Below are 25,206 nucleotides of genomic sequence, written 5' to 3'. Positions count from 1 at the left end.
CGGGAAGAGTCCCTGAAGGAGGAGATGGCAACCCACTCCAGTATTCTTGCCTGGAGACTCCCAGGGACAGAGGAATCTGGTGGACCACAGTCCACAGGGTCACAAAGAGTCAGACACGACTGAGCATGCATTTACACGTCTGAACGTCTGGAAATGTGACCTACTCCTTACTACTATTATTATACCTTTTCCCCAACACTTTCCTAACTCTCCTTGTTTATTCATTAGTTTCTCAAGTTTCAACAAATTTCTAAAGGTATTTTGATTAGAACTGCCTTGGATTTATGCATTAGTTTACATTATGCCTCTTTAAAAACATGGAATCTCTCTCAACTCAATATTTGTTTAATGTTTAACATTGTACTTTACCCAAGTTTCTTAAAGAGTTCCTCCCCAGAAATTATTTTGTTTTTGTTGTTATTGGAATTGTTACTAGGATCTTTTTTTAACCCCATATTTTCTAGCAGTTAATTCTTGACTAATGGGGTACTGTTGTTTTTGTATTTTTGTTTTGTAACTGGCTGATTCCTATTAGTTTTAATATTTGGGAGCAGATTTGACTATGTTTTTCCTACATAGATGTTTATGTAATAAAAAAATAATAATCTGAGAATAATAATAGATTTGTTTTTTCTTTCCATTATTTATGGTACTTGTTTCTTTTCTTTAATTGTTAGAATGTCTAGAATTTTATTCATAAAAGTGAGAGTAGATATGTTTCTATGTTTTAACTTTAGCTATGCTGTTGGCTGTTGTTAAGATTTTTAATTATGTTAGATTCAAATGGCTTTAAATTTAATCATCTTTTAGTCCTAATTTACTAAAGGTATCAGAATGTGCTTGAATTTTATCACGTCTTTGGCATATATTAAGATGATTGTATGCTTTTTCTCCTTTGACTTTTTGATTAAACATATTAATATGTAACCTTGTATTACACCATATTTGTATTCCTGAATGCCGACTGTAATCTTATTTGTTGATACATTTCATTTATCAAATTTTATTTGGAATTTTCATTTATATTTACAAATGAAATTGATCTTTACTTTTTAAAACTCTGCTGTAGATCTTTTGCTGGCTTTATAAAAGGAATTATGAAGCTTTCAATCTTTATTGGCTCTGAAAGTATTAGCATAGACTGGGAGCCCTTTTCTATAGGTCTGAAGATTTTGCCCATGAAGCTGTCTGAGTACAGTATCACTTTGATGGTGACTTTATGCTGTATTTGTTATTTCTATCACATTTATTGATTAATTTGGTTACAAAGGCTTTTAAACTCAATTTTGCTAATTTATAATTATCTAGAAATTGTGGACCGGAGAAGGCAATGGCAAGCCACTCCAGTTCTATTGCCTAGAAAATCCCATGGATGGAGGAGCCTGGGAGGCTGCAGTCCGTGGGGTCACTAAGGGTCGGACACAACTGAGCGACTTCACTTTCACTTTCACACATTGGAGAAGGAAATGGCAACTCACTCCAGTGTTCTTGCCTGGAGAATCCCAGGGACAGGGGAGCCTGGTGGGCTTCCGTCTATGGGGTCACACAGAGTCGGACATGACTGAAGTGACTTAGCAGTAGCAGCAGCAGAAATTGTGGACATAAGTTTACTGCCGTTCAGTTCAGTTCAGTTCAGTTCAGTCGCTCAGTCGTGTCCGACTCTCCGCGACCCCGTGAATCACAGCACGCCAGGCCTCCCTAAAGCACTTATGTTTTAAATATATGCTCTATGGTTCTTTTCTCATCTAATTTTGTTTCCTTTTGCTTTCACTTTCCCCTGTGCCTTTTGACCAAGCAGAAATGTCCATTTCATCTTCTCCCTTCCATTGCGTTGCTGTTGCTGTTTGGTTGCTGACCCTAACTCGTGTCTGACTCTTTTGCAGCCCCATAGGCTACAGCACACCAGGCTTCCCTGTCCTTCACCATCTCCTGGAGTTTGCACAAACTCATGTCCATTGAATCAGTGATGCCATCCACCCATCTTATCCTCTGTTGCTCCCTTCTCCTGACCTCCATCTTTCCCAGCATTAGAGTCATTTCCAGTGAGTGGGCTCTTAGCCTCAAGTAGCCAAAGTATTGGAGATTCAATTTCAGCATCAGCCCTTTCAATGCTTGGATTTATCAATGCAAACATTTTCTCCTAATCAATTAATTTCTTTTTCTTTTTATCCTTAAGTATCTCTACCTTTCTTTTCAACTTTATTTGTGATTACTGACTTTTCTAACTTCTCAAGATAAATGCTTAATTAAGAAACAAAGAATTGCCCACTCAGTACAGCTTTCACCATATCCCAAAAGTTTGATATGTGACATTCTTGTGGCTAATATTTGAGCTTTGATTTTTAAATTTTTCTTTCCACTTTTACTGAGATATAATTGACATAAGTTTAAGATGTTCAGAGTGATGATTTGACTTACTTCAATCATCAGTTTAAGGTGTATAAATTTATATACATAAATATGTGTATGTTTTAAAGTATAAGTTTGCTTATATAAATCATGAAACGAGTACCACGTGTTTGGATTTTTTAAGTCTCGATTCCAATTTTGAGTTAAATTTTGATGACTTTCTTTTCTTCCTAGTGGTTCAGTTGTTCACATGTAACATAGTTAATTATTTGTAGTTTTATTTAATCATAGCTAGAAAACTTATTCTTCACCATTTATAACATAATACAGTGGTAAATAATATCTTGGTACCCTTTGCTGTAATCCCATTGGCATTAGAAGCAAGATGATAGATTTCTTATTTGCTACTTTAATGCTCAATTTGCTCACTTTCAAATCATTTCGCTCACAAATGGCTAAGCCTACAGGACTGAGTCCAGCCAAGCATAACTTTGACACAGTTCAAAGTGTGGTCAGCATACCTGTTGTGAATTGTGTACGTGTATGTTTAGTCATTAAGTTGTGTCTGACTTTTTGTGACACTATGGACTATAGCCTGCTAGGCTTCTCTGTCCATGGGATTTCCCAGGCAAGAATACTGGAGAGGGTTGCCTTTTTCTTCTCCGGGGGACCTTCTGGACCCAGGGATCAAACCCAGGTGTCCTAATTAGCAGGTGGATTCTTTACCCACTGAAGCACTAGGGATATTCCCTCGAGCTCAGTTGGTAAAGAATCTGTCTTCAATGCAGGAGACCTGGGTTCGATTCCTGGGCTGGGAAGATCCCCTGGAGAAGGGAATGGCAACCCACTCCAGTATTCTTGCCTGGGAAATCCTATGCACAGAGAAGTCTAGCAGGCTACAGTCGGTGGGGTTGCAAGAGTTAGACTTGATTTAGCGACAAAACCACCACCAGCCCTTGAAAGCCGGCACACCTGTTCCCAGAGGGCAAATGTGAAAGGCCCTCTCACCTCTAACCTGTCACTTCCTTCACCACTCGGGTTCTGATGAGGGCGCTCTGATAAGGATGCTTGTGGTGGTGGAGGTCTGGGCTACAGAAAACCTGCACTCTGGCTCTGTTGTAAGTACAGGGTGCTGAGGATGACTGTGGGACTCTTGTCTAGTAGAGTGCTGCTCTGGGGGTCTCACGGGGAGGCAGCATTCACTGGCCTGGCAGCTACAATGGGCTGAGGCAGGTGTCCTTCTAGGGCAGCCTACACTGTGGACCAGAGCCCCCATCTGCTCTAGTCTCTCTGGCCATCACACATTCTCTTGTGTGGGGTCCCTCTTTCCCCCACAAGAAAGCCACTGCTCTTTTCTCCATATCTCTGCGTCTACCCCGGTAAGGGAGGACTTTGCCAGTGGTTTTAAGGTAATGTGATGTTTACGTGAGGATGGCCTCACAAGGAATCTCACGAGATTTCTTTTTTTTAAATGTATTTATTTATTTTTGGCTGTGCTGAGTTCATTGCTGTGCATAGGCTTTCTCTGGTTGCAGGGGGGTTGGGGTGGGGGTTGGGGCTATTCTCTCGCTGGGCTGTTTCCTTCTCATTGTGGTGGCTCCTCTTGTTGCAGGGCATGGACTCTAGGGGATGTGGGCTCAGCGTTCTGGTGCAGGGGCTTCATTGCTTCAAGGCATGTGGAAACTTTCTGGATCAGGGATCACACCCACACCCCCTGCATTGGCAGGCAGATTCCTGACCACGGAGCCACCAGGGAAGCTCCCAGGAGATGTCTTATTCTCCCTTACATTAGGACATAGTGGAAACTTCTCTCACTTAAGAGGACCATTCCCTGCACACATATTCAAGTATACAAGAAAAAAAAAAAATAATCCCTGAGTTTCTATTTTCTTTCTTTATGTGGAGACTACTAATAACATGTCACATGTATACCTTTAAGCATCTAACTGGACCAGAACTAGTTGCTTTGCCATTATTCTTGTCTCCTTTAATATTGTCTGTGTCTTTTTAATTATCCCTGAACATTATTTTCCAAAAAAGTATGTTCTTGGTTAAAGTTAATAGCCACTGCCTGGGAGAAAGTATCAAAGTAAGTGAGAAGAGAGTCACTTTCATTTAAAAAGCCAGCTCCTTATCCTGGTAATCTAGGTCTTTTTTAAAAACCTTTTTATTTTATATTAAATCAATGCTGTGATAGTTTCAGGTGGACAGCAAAGGGACTCAGCCATACACACACATGTATCCATTCTCCCCCAGACTCCCCTTCCATCCAGGCTGCCACATGACATTGAGCAGAGCTCCCTGTGCTGCGCAGTGGGCACTTGTTGGCTATTCATTTTAAATTTAGCAGTGTGTTCATGTCCATCCCAAACTCCCTTACTCTCCCTTGCCCCCATCCTTCCCTCCTGGCAACCATAAATTTGTTCTCTAAGTCTGTGGGTCTATTTCTGCTTTGTAACTAAGTTCATCTATATTGTCTCTTTCTAGATTCTACATATCAGGGATGTCATACAATATTTCTCTTTGTCTGACTTACTGCACTCAGTAAGACAATCTCTAGGCTCTTTCTAATGTGACCCCATTGCACCTTATTTTGTTCAAAATATCACAGTCTATCATTAGTTCTAGTCCTTGTTAGAGCAATAGAAAGAGCATGGATGACCTGGGTTCAGACCCCAACCCAGGATTATAGTATCTGGGTACCTTAGGATACTGTTTAGTCTTTGCCTTCTGATCTGCAAGATGTGGTGGCATATGGACATGCTTGGGGATGAAAGCGAGAACCCGGTATACTGTAGACTCTCAAACTGTAGCTACTATTGCTGTTATCGTTACCAGCCATCCTTCTCATTATGCTGCCCACAAGATGCCCTTTTCTCCAGTTTGTTGTGTGTTTGGTCCCCATCTCTGATGCCAGCCTGTGCGCACTCTCCCCCAGAGCTGAGCTCTCCACTGGAACATGGTTCTCAACTCAGTGGAGGGGGAACAGTGCCCCAGGGGACAGCTGGCAATGTCTGGAGACATTCTCTTTGTCATCACTGGGTGATGGCTACTGGCATTGGGAGGTCACTGAACATCCTATGATACACAGGGCACGTGCCCCCGATAGAGATTGCCAGGAGTGACCAGCCCAAATGTCCTTTGTGCTGAGGGCGGGAAACCCTCAGAAGCACCTGGGGAGTTCCCTCCAGGTGTGGTCACCTAAGGATTCTGATACATGCTATGGAAAAAGGGCAGAATTAAGCTAGAAGCTTTAGCATAACTTTCCCACAACAAGATGATGAAATCATCTAAACGAAGCTGCTCTGGTTTCTCTAACCTCTACTGGTGGCTCTTTCATTGGCTTAATTGTATCAAAAAGTCCAGAGAGTGGCTTCTAAGAATGCCCTGGCTTTGGTTGCCTCCTGTAAGGAGGTTTAGTGAAGTGAGGTGCAGAGTGAGGTGCTCCATAAAAGGGAATCTACCCCCTTCTTCTGTATTCCAAGCTCTCTGGAACCTGAGGCCATGTCTGCAGCCGCTGTCTGCAATGCAGGGGTGTTCGTTTAAAGAGTCACTCATTGGTTGCATGCAAAGTTGCTTCAGTCCCTGTCCAAATCTTTGTGACCCCATGGACTGCAGCCCGCCAGGCTCCTCTGTCCATGGGATTCTCCAGGCAAGAACACTGGAGCAGGTTGCCATTTCTTCCTCCAGGAGATCTTCCTGACCCTGGGATCAAACTCCTATCTCTTAAGGTCTACCTGCATTGGCAGGCAGGTTCTTTACCACTACTGTGACTAATACTAAAGAAATAACTCTTCATTTCACCAGTGGGAGTGGTAAGATAGATTTAGAGACAGGCAATTCAGACTTTCAAAACCACAAGCAGTGTATCTCCTGAAAGCAGTAAATAACAAAGCTAAAAGAGAAAAAGAAAAAACTTTTCTTTCCTGAGAACATTTCCTTTCTCAGAAAAAAAAGGTGCTACAATCACTTTTTCTTGTAAAGTGGTAACTGGAAGCCACCCTTGGTCACAATAGCTGATTCAGCTGGTCTCTAGAAGATGTTTCATCTTAGGCGCTCGCATACACACACACACACGCGTGCGATTATTCTTACCTATGTGCTGAACGAACAATATTTTGCTGCTACTTGGAAGTATTTTAATTTGCAAGTGAACTTTTTAAAGTTTTTATTTTATATTGGAGTATAGTTAGCAATGCTGTGTTAGACTCAGTACAGCAAAGAAGTTATACATATATCTATTCTTTTTTCAAATTCTTTTCCCATTTAGGTGTTACATAATGTTGAGCAGCATTTTCTGTGCTGTATAGCACACAATAGGTCCATATTGGCTATTCATTTTACATATAGCAGTGTGTACACGTCCATCCCAAACTCCCTAACTATCGCTTTCCCCATTCTTCCCCCCAGTAAGCATAAGTTTCTTCTCTAAGTCTGGGAGTCTGTTTCTGTTTTGTAAATAAGCTCATTCATATCATTTCTTTTTAGATTCTACACTTAGGTCACTCAGTATAACAATCCCTAGGTTCATCTATGTTGTTGCGAATGACACGGCTCCATTCTTTTTAACAGCTGAGTACTATTCCATTGTGTATGTATGTACCACATCTTCTTTGTCCATTCCTCTGTGGAGGGACATTTAGGTTGCCTCCATGTCTTGGCTAATGTGAACATTTCTGCAATGAACATTGGGTCTGAAGACACGGTCAGAAAAGATGCATGCACTCCATTGCAAGTGCACTTTTTTTTCCGACAAGGAAAGAGTTACTTCACTTGTATCTCAGGAGTGATTTTTTGTTTACAAATGTTGTTTTGTGTCTTTTATGTAAACTTCATCTATAAAATTCATGTAAAGTTCATCTATAAGATTCCATGCTCCTTTCCTGGTTTCTTATACGTATACACTTTAAAAAAATGCAAGCTTTTTTCCCCCCCTCAAACACTTGAGAATTTACTTGGGTTGAATTATTCATTGTCCCTTCAGTTACTATATCTTTTTGGTGTCACCATTGATAAAGGATGTTTCTTATACTGCTTATAAAAATTAAACTATAAAATTTGCAAGTTAGGTAAATCTAAAATCTTCTGTAAAATCATGTCAGGTTATGTATAAATCCTGGTTTAAAATGAGAAGCATTCAGATCAACATTTTAATTTGCAAAAAATGCATGTTTTAAGATGAACAAATAGTTATGAATTGATTTTGTAAGCATGGTTTTTCAATGGAATGGAAGAAAGCTTAGCATTTCTTCTACTGTGTGTTTTTAAATAGCCTGTAGCCTTAGAATGAGATTTCAAATACAAATGTAGATTTCAAATATAAGCCAGTTCTCTCACCAATAATTAATTTAAATGACTACTTCTTAATTTTCCACCTAAATGTGTCATTTTCTCCTCCTTTATCTTTTGGAAACATTTTCATTTGTCTTCCTTTTCTGGGTCAATTTGTTGTGTACCTTTCGTATTTGTTAGGCTCTCCAAACCTAGAAAGTGGTATTTGGACAGTATGCTGCTGCTGCTGCTAAGTCACTTCAGTCGTGTCCGACTCTGTGTGACCCCATAGACGGAAGCCCACCAGGCTCCCCCGTCCCTGGGATTCTCCAGGCAAGAACACTGGAGTGGGTTGCCATTTCCTTCTCCAATGTGTGAAAGTGGAAAGTGAAAAGTGAAAGTGAAGTCGCTCAGTCGTGTCCGACCCTTAGCGACCCCACGGACTGCAGCCCACCAGGCTCCTCCATCCATGAGATTTCTAGGCAATAGTACTGGAGTGGCTTACCATTGCCTTCTCCTTGGACAGTATGAGTGGTCCTCAAACCTGGCTGCATGGAAGAATCACCTGTAGAGCTTAGAGAAATAAATACATAATGCCTGGCTCCAGCCCCAGGTGATTCCAGTGGTAGTCAGATGTGAGACGTTAGGGCAGACCTCTTAGACTATTTCCAGCTTGAAAATTCTGTGATCTGACAGAATCAGATCTGTTTTGGAAAGTGCGATAAAAATTGACAAGTCACCGATCTCAGATAGGATGGTTAAGTTGGATGGTGGTTCTCAGGGCATGTTTAACTACAGACAGCAAAAGGTTTTAAAATGTACCTAACCTTTGATCCGGAGAAGGCGATGGCACCCCACTCCAGCACTCTTGCTTGGAAAATCCCATGGGCGGAGGAGCCTGGTAGGCTGCAGTCCATGGGGTCGTGAAGAGTCGGACACGACTGAGCGACTTCACTTTTTTCACTTTTCACTTTCACGCATTGGAGAAGGAAATGGCAACCCACTCCAGTGTTCCTGCCTGGAGAATCCCAGGGATGGGGAGCCTGGTGGGCTGCCGTCTATGGGGTCACACAGAGTCGGACACGACTGAAGTGACTTAGCAGCAGCAGCAGCAGCAACTTTTGATCCAGCAGTTCTGTTACTAGGCATCTATTCTTAAGAGAAAATTCATGTGGTACCAAATATTTAGTTACAAAGATATTGACTTAAGCAGTATATAAAATAGAGAAAAGTAAAAATCAACCTAACTGGGAAGTTTTTGAATAAATTATGGTACAACCATTGAGTGGAATACTATTTAAATTAGACATTAGAAAAATAATTCTATAGAAAAGTATTTTATGTCATCAGAAAATGCTCATGAAACAAAGTTACAATTAGATAATATAGTAATTTCATTTGACAGGTGAATCATATGTATATTTTAAATATAAGTATAATAATATTTGTACGGTTATAGAGAAAAATGATGACAATGGTAATCTCTAGGTGTAGAGATTAGAAGTAATTTTCATTTCTCTTCTTTTAATTGATCTGTGCTTTTCTAATTTACCTACTGTCATTGTATACTATTTCTTTGATTAAAAATGTCAGTTTCAGGGACTTCCCTGATGGTCCAGTGGTTAGTACTTCACCTTCCAGTGCAGAGAGTGTGGGCTTGACCCCTGGCTGGGGAGCTAAGACCCCATATGCCTCTGGGTCAAAAAACCTGAACATAAAACAGAAGCAATATTGTAAAGAGTTCAATAAAGACTTTTAAAATGTCCACATTAAAAAAATCATAAATAAATTTTAAAAAGAGACTACCCCGGTGGTCCAGTGGTTAAGAATCTGCCTTGCGATGAAGAGGATGCAGGTTCAATCCCCAGTCAGGGAACTGAGACCCCACATGCTGCGGGGAACGGAGCCTGTGTGCTCTAGAGTCCATGAGCTGCAGCTAAGACCCAAGGCAGCCGAGTAAGTAAATGCATATTTTTTAAAATGTTCGTTTAAAGCAACTCTTTAATCTGGCTCCTTCAAGATTCACCTGCATCTTTCTCAAGGTCTGTTCGATGCCTGTTTTCCAAACTGCAACCCGACGGTGCTTAGCTACAAATCTGGGGTTACCAGGAATGCTGAGCTCAAAGCAGCATTATGTGTGGGCGCCAGTCTGTGCCTTGCTGTCAGATTACCCAACAATGGAGCATATAGATTTCTATTCAAAATCACAAGTCAAACCAGAGTGACATAAATGGTCAAGAAATGTGTAACCATTTGCACAGGGAACTAAAGAGGAGGTTCTGAGCTGGGAGAAATACTCAGAACCTTCCCAAGTGAAAGGGCATTGGAGAAAGAAGTTCTCACCAGGTGGACACTGCTGCAGGGGTGATGGAAAGAGACACACTAGGTCGTTCCAGCACATTGCATACTTGGGGGAAATTAGAAGATGCAGGTCTGAGTATCAAGTAGAGAGAGGAATATGTAAGTGTTAAAGAAGAACTCTGAGAAAATCCCAATCCTTACTGTACCTTTGGGAAAATTGGGGAAAGGAGCTTCCTCCTCTGACCAAACTCAGACTCAGCTCAGACCAGGCAACCCATTGGCGACGAGGGCATGGGTTGGCTTTCAGCTTCTACACGCTTCGTCAGCTGGGCACACTTGTGCGGCCCATGTAGTGATAAAAGTGATAGAAGAGGTGGCTGAAGACAGTGCATTTTGGGCAGGGTGTGGTTGGTGTTGTTTAGTCGCTGTCATGTCCAATTCTCTGTGACCCCATGGACTCCTCCTGCCAGGCTGGTCTGTTTATGGGATTTCCTAGGCAAGAATGCTGGAGTGGGTTGCCATTTCCCTCTCCAGGAGTTTTTCCAGAGGGATCGAACCTGTATCAGCAGGCAGATTCTTTACCATTGAGCCACCAGGGAAGCCCTTATTGTGCAGGTAGCATGAAGGAATTTGCAGGTAGGGTGGTGTGAGGAAGCAGCTGATACAGGTCTTGACCATCAGCATTTGCTGACAGGTGAAGTTGTGGGAATCCCTGAGATTTGCAAGAGAAAGCAGTAAGCACAGATCTTTAGACCAGGGGTTCCCAACCTCTGGGAGCTAACACCTGACGCTCTGAGGTGGAGCTGATGTAATAATGAGAGAAATCAAGTGCACAGTAAGTGTAACATGCTTGAATCATCTTGAAACCAGCTCCCCCTCCCTGGCCCATGGAAAAACTGTCTTCCACAAAACTGCTGCGGACAAGTTTGGGGACCGCTGCTTTAGACAACGCCTGCATTCGGCTGCAGGGGTTGGTGAGAGGGATCGGTGAAGCGCCCAAGAAGAGACATCAGGGTGACGGGAGGGAGACCCAAAGGGGAACAAGTGTCACGGAGCCTGCGGGTGGAGTTTCGGAGAGGAAGTGGCCAGGGTGTAAAGTGGTCCCAGTGGAGAAGAAAATGCAAATCAGAAGTTTTCCGTTACTTTTTAACTAGCAGTTCAAGCAGCACTGCAGAATCAGACCCTAAGGGTCTGAGGAGTAGGTGGGCAGTGGGGGCGATAAAGGCTGGGGCAGAGGTTTCTCTAAGAACATGGGCAAGGAGAGATGGGGCAGGACTTTCACAGGAAAATGATTAACAGAAGGGAAGGCTTCAGTTATGGTGGGGAGCCCAGAGTCTTCCAGACACTGGGAGGAGGGAGCCGTAGACACAGATGTAAGGATGAGTCCAAGCAGAGCTCTTGAGGTGAGACTGTATGCAGGCTGGGGGTGGAGAGCTTAACCCAAGAGAGGCACTGTTCCTGGGAGGAGGGAGAATATGAGTGAAGAGACTGCGGGATTTTTTTTTAAACTTTTTATTCTATGTGGAGTTTAGCTGAGTCACAATGTTGTGATGGTTTCAGGTGGACAGCGAAGGGACCCAGACATGCATACACATGCATCCATTTCCCCCCAAACTCCCCTCCCATCCAGGCTGCCACATAACTTTGAGCAGAGCTCCCTGTGCTGTATAGTAAGCCTGGGATATTTTGAGTCTCTGTGAGCATTTTCCCTCTCCCAGAGCAGAGAGGCTCCAGAAGGATGATTCAGGGGGCCGGTGAATCTGTGACATCTCTGTGGGGCCACCGGCCCTGGGAACTTGTGTGAGAATAAGTCAGGTCTGGCTGATGAAACCGTGCTTTGGGGACCAACGGCAGCGCTGCCTTGATGGAAACTCCGAGTTTTGAAGGTCACCCATGGCTGGTCCTTGGGCAGCCTTGGAAACCACATCCATCCCTGAAGGAGACATAGCTGTAAAATCAAGGAACCACTTTGCTCCACGCCCTCAGATCGATCTGGGCATGGGCTGAGGCCACTTTGCAACCTGGGCCTTCCACGCTGGGTAGCACATGGCCACATCGGTGTTAGTCAGCTCGAGCTCCGTAACAAAATTCGGCAGATCAGGGAGTTCAGAACACAGGAGCTGATTTTCTCACAGTTCTGGGAACTGCAAGTCCAAGGTCAAGGTGCTGAAGGCCTCTCTCCCTGGCATGCAGACAGCTGCCTTCTCCCTGCGTCCCCTGGGTCCTCCATAGCCTTTCCTCTGTGTGGATTCGTCCCTGGCGTATCTCTTCCAGCAGGGACCCCAATCATATTGGGTTAGGGTCTGGCCATGTGGTCTCATTTAACCTTATCACCCCATGAAGGCTTTCTCAAGACAGTCACATTCTGAGGTATACTGGGGGAGGAGGTGAGGACACCAACCTATGAATTTTGGTGGGGTGGGGGTGGGGGAACACAATTCAGCCAGAACACCATCCACAGTGAAATCCAGGGTGGGCTTACATTTGGTCCATGTGTGTGCCCAGTCACTCAGTTGTGTCTGACCCTTTACAACCCTACGGACTGGAGCCCACCAGGTTCTTCTGTCCATGGGATCTCCCAGGCAAGAATACTGGGTTGCCATGTCCTTCTCCAGGGGATCTTCCTGACCCAGGGATAGAACATGTGTCTCCTGCATTGGCAGGCAGATTCTTTACCACTGAACCACCCGGTAAGCCCAAATATCCTTGTTACACATATCTTTATTAACATATGATTTTTTTTTTTTAAAAAGCACATTCTTGAAAGATTAACTTTTAAAAAGAATATATATCATAAGGTGCCCTGCAGAAAAGTGTTTATTGACTTACAATTCCTAGAGCAGTAAATATACAACATCATCATGAAAAAGAAATCTTGTTACTCAGTTGGCTAAAGAGATATCTCCTTTGAACTTACATGTCTTTGTTTACTAATGAGACAGCCTTGCCTAAGTTTGTTGATTTCTGTATTTCCTCTTTTGCTGATGGCCTGTTTGTAATCTCTGCTCGTGTTTGTATTGTGGTAGTGTTAATCTTTTGGTAGTGGTGGTGGTTTGTTTCGTCTCTAAGTCATTTCTGATTCTTTTGTGACCCCCATGGACTGCAGCATACCAGGCTCCTCTGTCCACGCGATTTCCTAGGAAAGAATACTGGAGTGGGTTGCCATTTCCTCCATATTAATCTTCTACTTATCAATTTATAATAATTCTTCCAAGTGAATCATATGTTGCTTATTTTATTTGTAAATTTTGTTTGGGTTATTCTTTTTATGTGTGCAAATTTAATTTTTTAAATTTTCTTTAAGGGGATAGAATCAAATATAGTAGTCTTTTATTTATAGTGTCTGCCTTTGTTTTTATGCCTATAAATACTTGGTCTAATTCCAAAAGGAACCCAAACCCAGTGCTCACTGACAACCTCGAGGGCTGGGATGGGGAAGGAGGTGGGAGGGAGGTTTAAGAGGGAGATGACACATGCATACCTAAGGCCGATTCATACTGATAAATGGTGGAAACCATCACAATATTGTAAAGTAACTATCCTCCAATCAAAAATAAAAGACTGTAAGAAAAAGAAGAGAACTGGGGAAAGAGAAAGAAAAGAGTGTGGGCTTAAGTAGCCAAGTGGCACAGTGGAAAGTCCTGGCTCCCTAACCTTGAGGCTATGGGCTGCAAAGCACCTTCTCCTATGGTTCTGTCCCCGCTTGAGGACATTATGCTCAGTGAAACAAGCACTGATAGAAAGGGACAAATCAGTATACGAGGCACTCAGAGAAATCATATTCATGGAGACAGAAAGTAAAAGGGTAGGTGCCAAAGTACCTACTCAAAGTAAAAGGGAGGGACTGGGGAGCTTTTATTTAATGGTGCAGAGTTTCAGTTTTTAAAAATTATTTATTTGTTTCTACTTTTTGCTGTGCTTGGTCTTGACTGCTGTGTGAGGACTTTTCTCTAGTTGCAGCCAGTGGGGACTGCTCTCTAGCTGTGCTGCTCAGGTTTCTCACTGTAGCACTTCTCTTGTTGCAGAGGACAGGCTCTAGAGTATGCAGGCCTCAGTGGTTGCAGCGCACAGGCTCAGCAGCTGCAGCTCCCAGGCTGTAGAGCACAGGCTCAGTAGCCGTGGTGCATGGGGTTAGTTGCCCTGCTGCGTGTGGGATCTTCCTGGACCAGGAATCGAACCTGTGTCCCCCACAATGGCAGGTGGATTCTCAACCACTGGACCACCAGGGAAGTCTCCAGAGTTCCAGTTTTGCCAGATGAAACAGTTCTGGAGACAAATGCTGGGGCTGATGGTACCACACGTGAAAGCACTTAATGCCATAGAACTTACACTAAAAGATGAATAATGTGGTCAATTTTCTGTTCCGTTCAGTCTCTCAGTCGTGTCCGACTCTTTGCAACCCCGTGGACAGTACCCTACCAGGCTTCTCCGTCCATGGGATTCTCCAGGCAAGAATACTGGAGTGGGTTACCATTTCCTTCTCCAGGGGATCTTCCCGACCCAGGGATCGAACCCGGGTCTCCCGCATTGGAGGCAGATGCTTTAACCTCTGAGCCACCAGGGTGGTCAATTTTACATTGTGTATATTTGATCACAATAATAAGAAAGAGTGGGCTAAGGCAGGAGACCTGAATCTCAGCCCCTGCTCCCCTAACCCCACCCCACACCATTATTTTATTTCATTAGGATGCAGGTGTTTGACCTGCAAAATGGGAGTGATGTTTTTTATTACGTGATCGAAGGGGACAGTGAAGCTAAAGTTCTTGGCAAAGCCTTTGACCTGCAATGAGTGCCTAGCTCAGGAGACGTAACAATGATGGAAGGACAGAAAGTGTCACTTTCTGGTGGCCAATGGTGTTTCCCTTTGGAGGGACTTGTTTGTGGATGGGGTCGCAGGAGCCGATCACTCTGCCTAGGATCAGAGAACTAAGGGGGCTCCTTATCACATTGGAGCCTCTAGACCTGGAAAACGCCCCGCCAAGTTGTCAAAGGAGTCCTATTTCCAGCACTCTTGAAAGAATTCATTGCTTTGTCATACAGGCAGTTATCAAGCAAATGCACGAAGAACCTGCCAGAGCCTCGGGGATCAGCCAGCTGTCGCCTTCTTTCTGAGCTCTGGCCTCCACCTCTGCCCAGCTGGGTCCTCGCTCAGACCACACTGGCTGCCTGGCCAGTCCTGAGGCTACAGCTGTACATTAAACCTTAGCCTTGTGCCAGGATACACATGACCCTTCCCAGGCACCTTGCTGCCCCCAGACAGGGCCCAGTGAGGCTCCCCGACCCTGGCTGCCCCCCTGCCACACCGTGAGGAAGTGAGGGTCCACTTCCTGAGCCCTGAGCTGCTGTCCGTCACTATCACCCCACCCACGGTTTCCTAACAGCTAGCCCGGCCCTAGCTGCTGCAGCTGCTAAGTCGCTTCAGTTGTGTCCAACTCTTCATGACCCCATGGACTGACTACAGCCCACCAGGCTCCTCCATCCATGGGAGTTTCCAGGCAAGAGTACTGGAATGGGGTGCCATTGCCTTCTCCGCCACTGGGTACTAGAGGAGTGATGTCTATATGTCTATAGGTGTTGAGCAGAATTTCGCATCTGTGGTGAGCTTCCTCAATCCTTCCCATCTCCAGGCTCTCCTGTAGGGGTCTGGTGGACCTGATCTGCACCAAAGCTTAAGGATTATTGCCCTCAAGGGAGCCCTTCCTGGGGAAGGGAAGGAGGCTGAATTGCAAAGCTAGGCAGTTCTGAAAGCCAAAGTGCCCAGGAGCATCTTCTGGGTCCAGGTGCCACGGTGAGAAGTCCAGGTGAACCCTGGCCCCTTTCAGACCAGCTCCACCTGGCAGAGGCTGCATTCCCCACCCCCCACAAGTGCTGCTGCCCACCAAACGTCCTGTCTCCGTCCAGGGCTGCACTGAGCCCTGCTCGCTAGTTACACACTGGGTGGTTCAGGGGAATCTCCAGTTTGCGCCTTCTGTGCCCTCCTGCCATCTCTCACCTATCTCTTTATGCTTTCTGATATTGCTGGTTTGACCACTTAACTCACATTTTTCCCTAGCATCCTTTTGGCCTGGGTATCTTGGCTTGGACTGACAATGGGACATTGTCAGTGACTGCTCTGGGGACATTGTAAGGGGTACTTTGTGGCTCTTGTCGTTCAGTCGCTCAGTCGTGTCCGACTCCTTGCGACCCCATGACTGCAACATACCAGGATTCCCTGTCCTTCACTATCTCCCAGAGTTTGTTCAAACTCAGGTCCATTGATTCTGTGATGCCATCCAACCACCTCATCCTCTGTCACCCCTTTCTTCTCCTGCCCTCAATCTTTCCCAGCATCAGGGTCTTTTCCAATGAGTTGGCTCTTCACATCAGGTGACCAAAGTATTGGAGCTTCAGCTCCAGCATCAGTCCTTCCAATGAATATTCAGGGTTGATCTCCTTTAGGAGGGACTGTTTTGATCCCCTTGCAGTCCAAGGGACTCCCAAGAGTCTTCTCCAGCACCACAGCTCAAGAGCATCTGTTCCTTGGGACTGATTCCCAGAAGCACGCACCTGTGGCCCTGACAGCCCTCTGCATTTCTTTCTTCTTTGCAGCAAAATTCCCTGGAGAAATTCTATATACTTACTGTCTTCATTTCCCTTTCCCTCATTCTTTCTCTCTTCTTTTTTTTAAAGAGTGTATCTCTATTTTTTAATTTAATTAAAAACATTTTTTTTGCGACAACACCTCATGGCATGCAGAGTCTTAGTTCTCCCACCAGAGGTGGAACCTGGGCTCCCTGCATTGGAAGCATGGAGTCTTAACCACTGGATCACCAGGGAAGTCCCTCCCACTCTTTCTTGAAATAGTCTAAATATGAATAGATTTTCGTACCTACTCTTTTACAAACACCAGCTTCTCAATATGGCCGTGGTGTCTGTGTCATTAAGTCAGTGATTTCTTCTCCCCCTGGGCCTCATCCTATTGGAACTGCCAGGAGCAATGGCACAATGAATCATTCCTTCCTCTTTGAAATATTTCTCATTTGGGTTTTAGACTCCAGACGCCCCTGGTTTTCTTCCCATCTAACTTTTCTTTCTCTGTTTCCATTGATACCTCTTTTTCTACCCTGTCTCTCGGTATGGGAGGGACCCAGGGCTCATTTGGTCTTTTCCTCTATCTCGGGATCTGAACTCGTTTCATGATTTCCCTCTCTGTCTGTCTCTCTGGAGATAGGAACAGTTAACATGAGATCTACCCTCTTACTGTGCTTTTCAGGACACAGGACAGCACTGTGAACTGTAGATACAACGTTTCATAGCAGGTCTCTAGAACTTATCCATCTTACATAACTGAAGCCTCAGACCCATCAACCAACCCGTCATTTCCCCTCTCCCCAGCCCCTGGCAACCACCTTCCTGCCTTCTGTCTCTATGCGTGTGACTATGTTAACGGTGGCCTCTCTGCAGGTTTGCTCTCCTCTGCTTGGCTTGTTTCACTGACCGTAATGTCCTCCAGGTTCATCCATGCTGTCACATATGCTGGGATCTCCCTGTATTTTTGAAATGGAATCATATTCCATCATCAGATATATAAACCACATTTTCTCCCTCAGTTAATTTGTTGGTGGGTATTTGGCTTGTTTCCATTTCTTGGCTATGATGAATAATGCTGCGGTGAACAGGGAGTGCAGATATCTTTTAAAGATCCTGATTCTGATGCTTTTGAATATATACCCCAAAGTGTGGTTGATGGATTATATGGTAGACAAGTGGGACTACATCAAGTTAAAACCTTCTGCAGTGCAAAAGAGACAATCAACAGAATGGAAAGGCAATCCATGGAACAGGAGAAACAAGTTGAAAACCTTATATGTGATAAGGAGTCAATATCCAAAATATACAAGGAACGCCAATGGTTAACATTCCATCGTTAGATGATCTTCACTCTTAAATTCTTTTTTTCTTCTTGGCTATATTGGGTCTTCATTGCAGCACTTTGTTGCAACATGTGAGCTTCTCTAGTTGCCCGTCAACATGTCTGATCTTAGTTCCCTAGCCAGGAATCAAACCTGTATCCCCTTCAGTAGAAGGCAGATTTTTAACCACTGGACCACCAAGGAATTCCCAAATTCTTCAGAGAACATTCTTTGTAGCTCCTGAACTTAACTGAGACCTGATGCTCCTCTGAGGACACCAAGTCTCCAGTAAGGTTTGCTTTGTCTCCCTTTTTTGTGTCTCTGAGAGGAGGAGACAGTGGTCTTAGCATTCACTGACATTTCCAAACATACACACATCAAACTTACTCAGTGTTCTCACTTCTCCTAGCATTTCAACTCACTGTTCTGCCCATGCCACCCTCAACGATTCTGATGTCTAAGACATCATTAGTGCCTGCCCTGGTTTCTTGACGGGAGCTTCTCCTTCCTTCTCCATCTTCTACACCTTTTACTTCCCTGTGTGGGTACCAAGCCCCCAAGGAGTCATGCTTCCCAGGGCTCCTTCCTTGTCCCTGTGGTTCTTGCTCTGGTTTCTCATCCCAAATGATCTCAATCACTCCCATGGCTTGACTACAAATTGGAAACTGACAAGTCCCCAATTAATAGATGGAGTCCAAAATTTTACCAAAATATTTCTAACAGCTTAATGTGAAGACAGCCCTTCAAAATTAGCTTATCCAAAGTTGAACCCAGGACTTCCCAGTTGGCTCAGTGGTAAAAAAATCCACCTGCCAATGCAGAAGGTGTGGGTTTGATTTCTGGGTCGGGAAGATCCCCTGAGAAGGAAATGGCAACCCACTCCAGTACTCTTGCCTGGGAAATCCCATGGACAGAGGAGCCTGGCGGGCTACAGTCCACGGGGTCACAGAGTCAGACAGGACTTAATGACTAAACAACAACCGCAGAGACTGACCTGCCATTGGTCTCCTGAGAACTGTGCCTCTTCCAGGGTTTGGAATGTCTGTGAATGCTTGTCAAACACCCACCTCACCTGTGAGGTGTCCCCCAAACTCCTTCCCCTTTTCCCCTCCCAAACACAAAGTGCCTTGATAAATCTAATCCACTCTACTCTTAAACACAGGCATGCACTTTGTTCTTCCTTGCTACTCAATCCTAACTTCTGTTTTATAAACTCAAGCCCTTTCCATCTCTTGGTGGGATTCTTGCAGGAGGCTTCCAACTGCTATCTTCTCACCTTCTGGTTGGTCACCTCTCATCTTCAAGGCTGTTAGCATAAGAATTTAGAAACTAAACTGACACTTGTTTTTAGTGATAATGAATGTTGGGTTTCATAGAGCACTAGGGTATAATGATGAAGGCCCTTCCCTATTTCTCCTTTGAGAAGAGATATAGATCTCTTCTCTCTATACAACTCCCTCCCATCGCCCTTAATGACTTGGATCACTGTTTTTTCCCTCAGATAGTCTTCCAAGTTTTTCCACAAACAATGCCATGGATATGCATTTTCTGAAAGATGGTTTAAATGAAATTAAAAGAAAAGAGCTTAAATTTCATGTTTTAGTTCTCTTAGTTTTGTGTTCTCCCTTTAAAGAAGGGCGTGCCATACCCGAACATGCTAGGATCTGATATGGGGACCCTGACATGCATGAATGCTCAGATTTCTATCTTCTTACTTTCCAACACCCTATTTTCCTAAGGTCCATGGTCTGTGAATTATGTTGCATTTCTAATCATTTATTTTCAACACATGTGTGCATGATCAGTGGCTAAGTTGTGTCTAGCTCTTTGTGACCCCGTGGACTGTGGCCCACCAGCCTCCTCTCTTCATGGAATTCTCCAGGTTCCTTCTCCAATTTTCAACATATAGTTGAGGTGTTTTGTCCTTTTTTTAAAAAAAATATGATAATTCATCTAGTATTAAAAGATTAAACTACAAATTAATTGTTTACCATTTTGTAAGTAATTATCTGTAACTTCACCTTTGCTTTGTCCTTTATTCTAAATATATAAACTATCTCATAGTCTCTTACAGTATTGGATCAATGCATTCTTTATTTTTCAGTGTTCTTGTTCAAGAAAAGTCAGAAAATGCTGACCTTGAGAACTTCTGTCATTTCCAGAAATGTGTTGGCTTTTTGCTTTCAAAAGCATTTCTTTAATAGTCTGTTCAGGTGGTCATGTGATATTTTTACTTCTCTAAACATATGCATTTATCTTCAGACACCTTTTTTGTCTCTTTGAATGATGTCAATACATCTCTCTTGGCATAGAAAGTTCTAGAATGCATGAAGTTTATGTGTTTTTTAATGTCATATTATGTCTAGATCAATGATCTGTTCAGGGCTGCTGGGCATCATTTACAAACACAAGACAAAGAAGATGCTGCAATAGCATTTGTTTCTGCTAACGTTACTGATTAGACCACACGCCACATCCTTACCCTTAGCCAAAGCCTCCCACCTAAAACACAGAAGTGGATGAGCAACATGAAGTTGTGGTAGAGAGAATCATGGTAAGAGCAGGGAAAGGGGTCCACTTGATCGAACCCTGGATTTTGGCTTTCCCACTTACTATGTGACTGGCACTCCTCTCTGCCTTGGTTTCCTATACCACAAGGGTGCCAACAATACCTTAATCTCAGACTTACTTTGAGCAAGCAAATGGGAATATATATGTACTTATGTAACATATGTAAAGCACTTGGAGCTTGGCACATAGAAATTTCTCAATAAATGGCAGCCACTCTTGACAGTGGGAAAAATCACACAATCAAAACGTTGACAGTTATCTTTCATTTGGAGACTTTTTCTGAGTACTACAGCCTGAGAGACAGCCTCTCCCATAGCTCTGAGGAACTTTTCCAAACAGGTAAGGGAGGAGCCAGGATATATACAAGTTTTTGCTGGAAAATGAGAAACCCAACTAGTTGAACGTTAGACATCTCAGTGGCTGACGGTGGGCAACATTCATTGTTTACTGGAATGAGGTGTGTTTGTGTGCTCAGTCATGCCCAGCTCTTTGCGACCCCATGGACTTAGCCTGCCAGGCTTCTCTGTCCATGGGATTTCCTGGCAAGAATACTGGAGTGGGGTGCCATTCCCTTCTCCAGGGGATCTTACCAATCCAGCGATCGAGCCCATGTCTCTTGTGTCTTCTGCATTTTCAGGTGAATTCTTTGCCAGTAACACCACCTGGGAAGCAGGCAATGGTTTTTTTTTTTTTTGGTCCACATGCTATGATTTGAACCCCAACACCCCCTGCCAGGTATACCAACCTCCTTCCCCACTACCTTATTTTTTTGGGTAAGAAGTTGTGGCACTATCTTTGTATTCAACTTTGTGGGATCTTTGAGTGCACTGATTTTAGCAGCTGCTCTGATCACAGAGGGAACGTTAGCTTTTCCCTGAGGAATGTTGGACTTTCATGTACAACTGCAGAGATGGCATCTTTGGTTCTGTGTGAGAGGCTCCCAGTGATTTTGGATCTTCTCAGCTTTCCCTGGAAGGTACATATCCTGGTTGCCAATGCACTGATGTCACACTGTATCAGCCCAATACCTGTCCTTAGAGAATAGACTTTCTGACCCTGGAAAAGGTTTCCCAGTTTCTAGAAAGACTACTTGCCAGGGTGCAGCGATTGAAAAAGGGACATGAGATAAATCTACACTCTTACCTTTCATCTTTATAAGTTGTCAGCAGAGATTGAATTGGTTGAGAGATTGACTTATTAATAAACTTCTGGATATGACACCTCTTGTTGAATATGAGGTAATATGTTAAAAAATGAGAAGTGGGACAGCCTCTCTGTCTATTTCCTAACACTTTCTGTCCAGGGCTCTGCAGTGGTTGGCCTGATGCTTTCAACCCGAGGGGTCTCTCCAAGGCAGGTGAGGGTGAGTGTCATGACTTAGGTCATGTGGCTGTCTGCCTGCTCTAGGTACAGATGGAGGACTGTTCTTGACTGTTCTTACTCCAGTGAAATCTGCAAGACTGTGACGGTTGCATAGATTTGAGAGCACAGTGAGCCTTTCTGAGAGTCTTCTCCTCAATGGACATCCCCTCGAATGGCCTTGAAAATCAATATAGATTTTTGCTTTTTGGTCAAAATTAGAGCCTTAAATGTTCTTGCCTGGAGAATCCCAGGGACAGGGGAGCCTGGTGGGCTGCTGCCTATGGGGTCACACAGAGTCGGACACGACTGAAGCGACTTAGCAGCAGCAGCAGTAGCAGCAACAGAGCCTTAAATAGTAGCGTACTTTTCTCCATTAAAAAAAAAAAATCCTTTCCTATTATTACAGTCACCACTGGCTTCATCAGTTCAGGGGGACCTGCATCCCACTGTGCTCCTCCACCCCACAGTCATTGTTGGGAATGGCTTTGGAAGTACGCTTTTCTGGTTTGCTCTTCCAGGCTCAGTGTTCATTGCTTTCCAAGGTCAATCACTCATAACTCAAAGGCCTTGTGGCAGGGTCACCCTCCTCTCCTCTTCTATGTCTCCCTACCTTGGAATCCTGGGAGCAGCTTTCCTCCACCCCAGAGAACTTTAGTTTTCTTTGCAGCAAAGTGTATCACCCAATAGATATAGCTTCAGTTCAGTTCAGTTCAGTCACTCAGTCATGTCTGACTCTTTGCGACCACATGAATTGCAGCATGCCAGGCCTCCCTGTTCATCACCAACTCCCAGAGTTCACCCAAACTCATGTGCATCGAGTCGGTGGTGATGCCATCCAGCCATCTCACCCTCTGTCATCCCCTTCTCTTCCTGCCTCCAATCCCTCCCAGCATCAGGGTCTTTTCCAATGAGTCAACTCTTCGCATGAGGTGGCCAAAGTATTGGAGTTTCAGCTTCAGCATTATTTCTTCCAATGAACACCCAGGACTGATTTCCTTTAGGATGGACTGTTTGGATCTCCTTGTAGTCCAAGGGATTCTCAAGAGTCTTCTCCAGCACCACAGTTCAAAAGCATCAATTCTTCGGCACTCAGCTTTCTTCACAGTTCAACTCTCACATCCGTACATGACCACTGGAAAAATCAGCCTTGACTAGACGGACCTTTGTTGGCAAAGTAATGTCTCTGCTTTTTAATATGCTGTCTAGGTTGGTCATAACTTTCCTTCTAAGGATTAAGCATCTTTTAATTTCATGGCTGCAATCACCATCTGCAGTGATTTTGGAGCCCCCAAAAGCTTAGCTACTATCAAAACCTTTTGCACATTTTTAAAGAAATTTATTTATTTGTTTATTTTTGGCTCTGCTGGGTCGTCATTGCTGCGAATGCTTTTCTGTGGTTGCAGCGAGCAGGGGCTACTCTCCGGAAGTGGTGCTTGGGCTTCTTATTGTAGTGGCTTCCCTGGTTTTGGAGTATGGGCTCTAGGATATGCAGGCTCGGTAGCTGTGGTGCCCCTTAGTTGCTTAGTTGCTCTGAGGCATGTGGGATCTTCCAAGACCAGAGATCGAACCTATGTCTACTGCATTGGCAGGCAGATTCTTTACCACTGAGCCATCAGTGAGGCCCTTGAATCTTTACTGAACATTAGATTCTTCTCTGAAGACAGTGATTGCTGACTCACCTGTATCATATTCCTAAGCAGGCATCAACTGACCTTACTCAAGGAAAAATCAATTTCTGTTCAAAGGTAACCGTTTTTCCTCCCAGAGAGATGAGGCTAGAAATGTCTCTGGATTAAAAATAATAAAAACCAAGCCATACTGTGTTACATAAAAGAGTAACTACTGTTTGTGATATGTTTTATTATGGTCTAAGCACTCAACACACATTTTCTGACCTATCATTGCAATAATCTTGGAAAGTTGTAATAGCTACCCCCATTTTATAGATAAGGAAACCGAAGTTTAGAGATGCTAAGTAACTTGCCCTGAGATCACATTGCTGGTAAGCAGCGGCAGAAGTTCGTGCACAGGTGGTCTGGCCTCAAAGCCACTGCTCTTAACCACCAAGCATGTCTGCCTCTCAGACTCTTACGTGGCTGGTCGGGCGTTGAGTCCCTAGAGATGTTTCCCGTCAGATTCTGCAGGAGATTCTGTCTCTTGAGACTGATGAGATAGCTCATATCACTGAATGACCAGGGGATGTGGTGTAATATTTGCATAGGTGGTGAATAGATTTTCTTTTAATCTGAAAAATAATAAGAAAGAAAAAGCAAAAGAGTTTTAAAGAAGCATTGATGTGTCTAAGTAAAACAGCTTTCCTGGAATTTCTTGGTCCCTGAAATAATACAGAAGAATTGTTATCAGCCCGTGTAGCTGACACTGCATCAACGTCTTGGCACTTTGAGGTAAAGAGCAACTCCAGCTCTGCAAGGGCATGTTGGTGGTAAGGGGTCCTCTGTCCATGCTTATGTTCAGTGTATGGTTTTGATTTAGTCAATAAGTCATGTCTGACTCTTTTCAAACCCATGGAGTCTAGCCTGCTAGGCTCCTCTGTGCATGGGATTCTCCAAGCAAGAATACTTGAGTGGGTTGCCGTTCCCTTCTCCAGGGAATCTTCCGAGACCCAGAGATCGAACCTGCAACTCCTGCCTTGGCGGGTGGACTCTTTACCACTGAGTCATCTGGGAAGATCCCAGAGGAATATACTTCATCTTAATAAAGGTCATACATGACAAGCCTAGTGCTAACATCATACTCAATGACTAAAGGCTGGATTCTTTTCTCCTAAGATCAAGAAAAGGACAGGGGTGCCCACTTTCACCACTTCTATTCAATGTAGTATTGGAAGTCCTAGCCAGAACAATTAAGCAAGATAAATAAATAGAAGTCATCCAAATTGGAAAGGAAGAAGTAAAATGGTATGTGTGCAGATAATTTGACCTTATCTACATAAAATTCTAGCGACTCTACCAAAAATCAGTTAGAATTAATAAACAAATTCAGTAAAGTAGCGGTATACATAATCAACATACAAAAATCAGTTGCATTTCTATACACTAATAATGACCCCTCTGAAAAAGATATAAAGAGAACAATCTCATTTATGATAGCATCAAAAACAATAAAATACTCAGCAATAAATTTAACCTGGGATATGAAAGATCTGGACAGTGAAAACTATAAGATATTGATAGAAATCAAAGAAGATGCAAACAAATGCAAAGATGTCCTTAGTTCATGGACTAAAAGAAACAGTATTGTTAAGCTGTCCATACTACATGCAACTATCTATAGACTCAGTAAAAATCCCTATCAAAATTCCAATGGCATTTTCACAGAAATAGAATGGAATAAAATTTGTATGGAACCACAAAAGAACCTGAATGGAGGAAATAATTCTAAGAAAGAAGAACAAAGCTGGAGGCATCTCAAGATGATCTTTCTTTTGACAAATTCTACA

General features: G+C 43.7%; 1 protein-coding gene across 1 annotated transcript in view; it reads left to right on the top strand.

Moving 5' to 3' along the window:
* The first annotated feature begins 3,363 nt into the window (after positions 1–3,363).
* Positions 3,364–25,206, top strand: part of IL33R (interleukin 33 receptor) — a 77,210-nt gene continuing 55,367 nt past the window's right edge. The window contains exon 1 of the mRNA XM_088841599.1: positions 3,364–3,467. The gene's annotated coding sequence lies outside the window, so the exon portion shown is untranslated. The remainder of the gene's footprint in view (positions 3,468–25,206) is intronic.

Source organism: Moschus berezovskii, chromosome 11 (genome assembly GCF_049115385.1).
Source record: "Moschus berezovskii isolate FMDL1 chromosome 11, NW_MosBer_1.0, whole genome shotgun sequence".
Classification (NCBI taxonomy): Eukaryota; Metazoa; Chordata; class Mammalia; order Artiodactyla; family Moschidae; genus Moschus; species Moschus berezovskii.
Note: the sequence above shows the minus strand (reverse complement) of the source record. Positions and strands in the feature narration are given on the sequence as shown.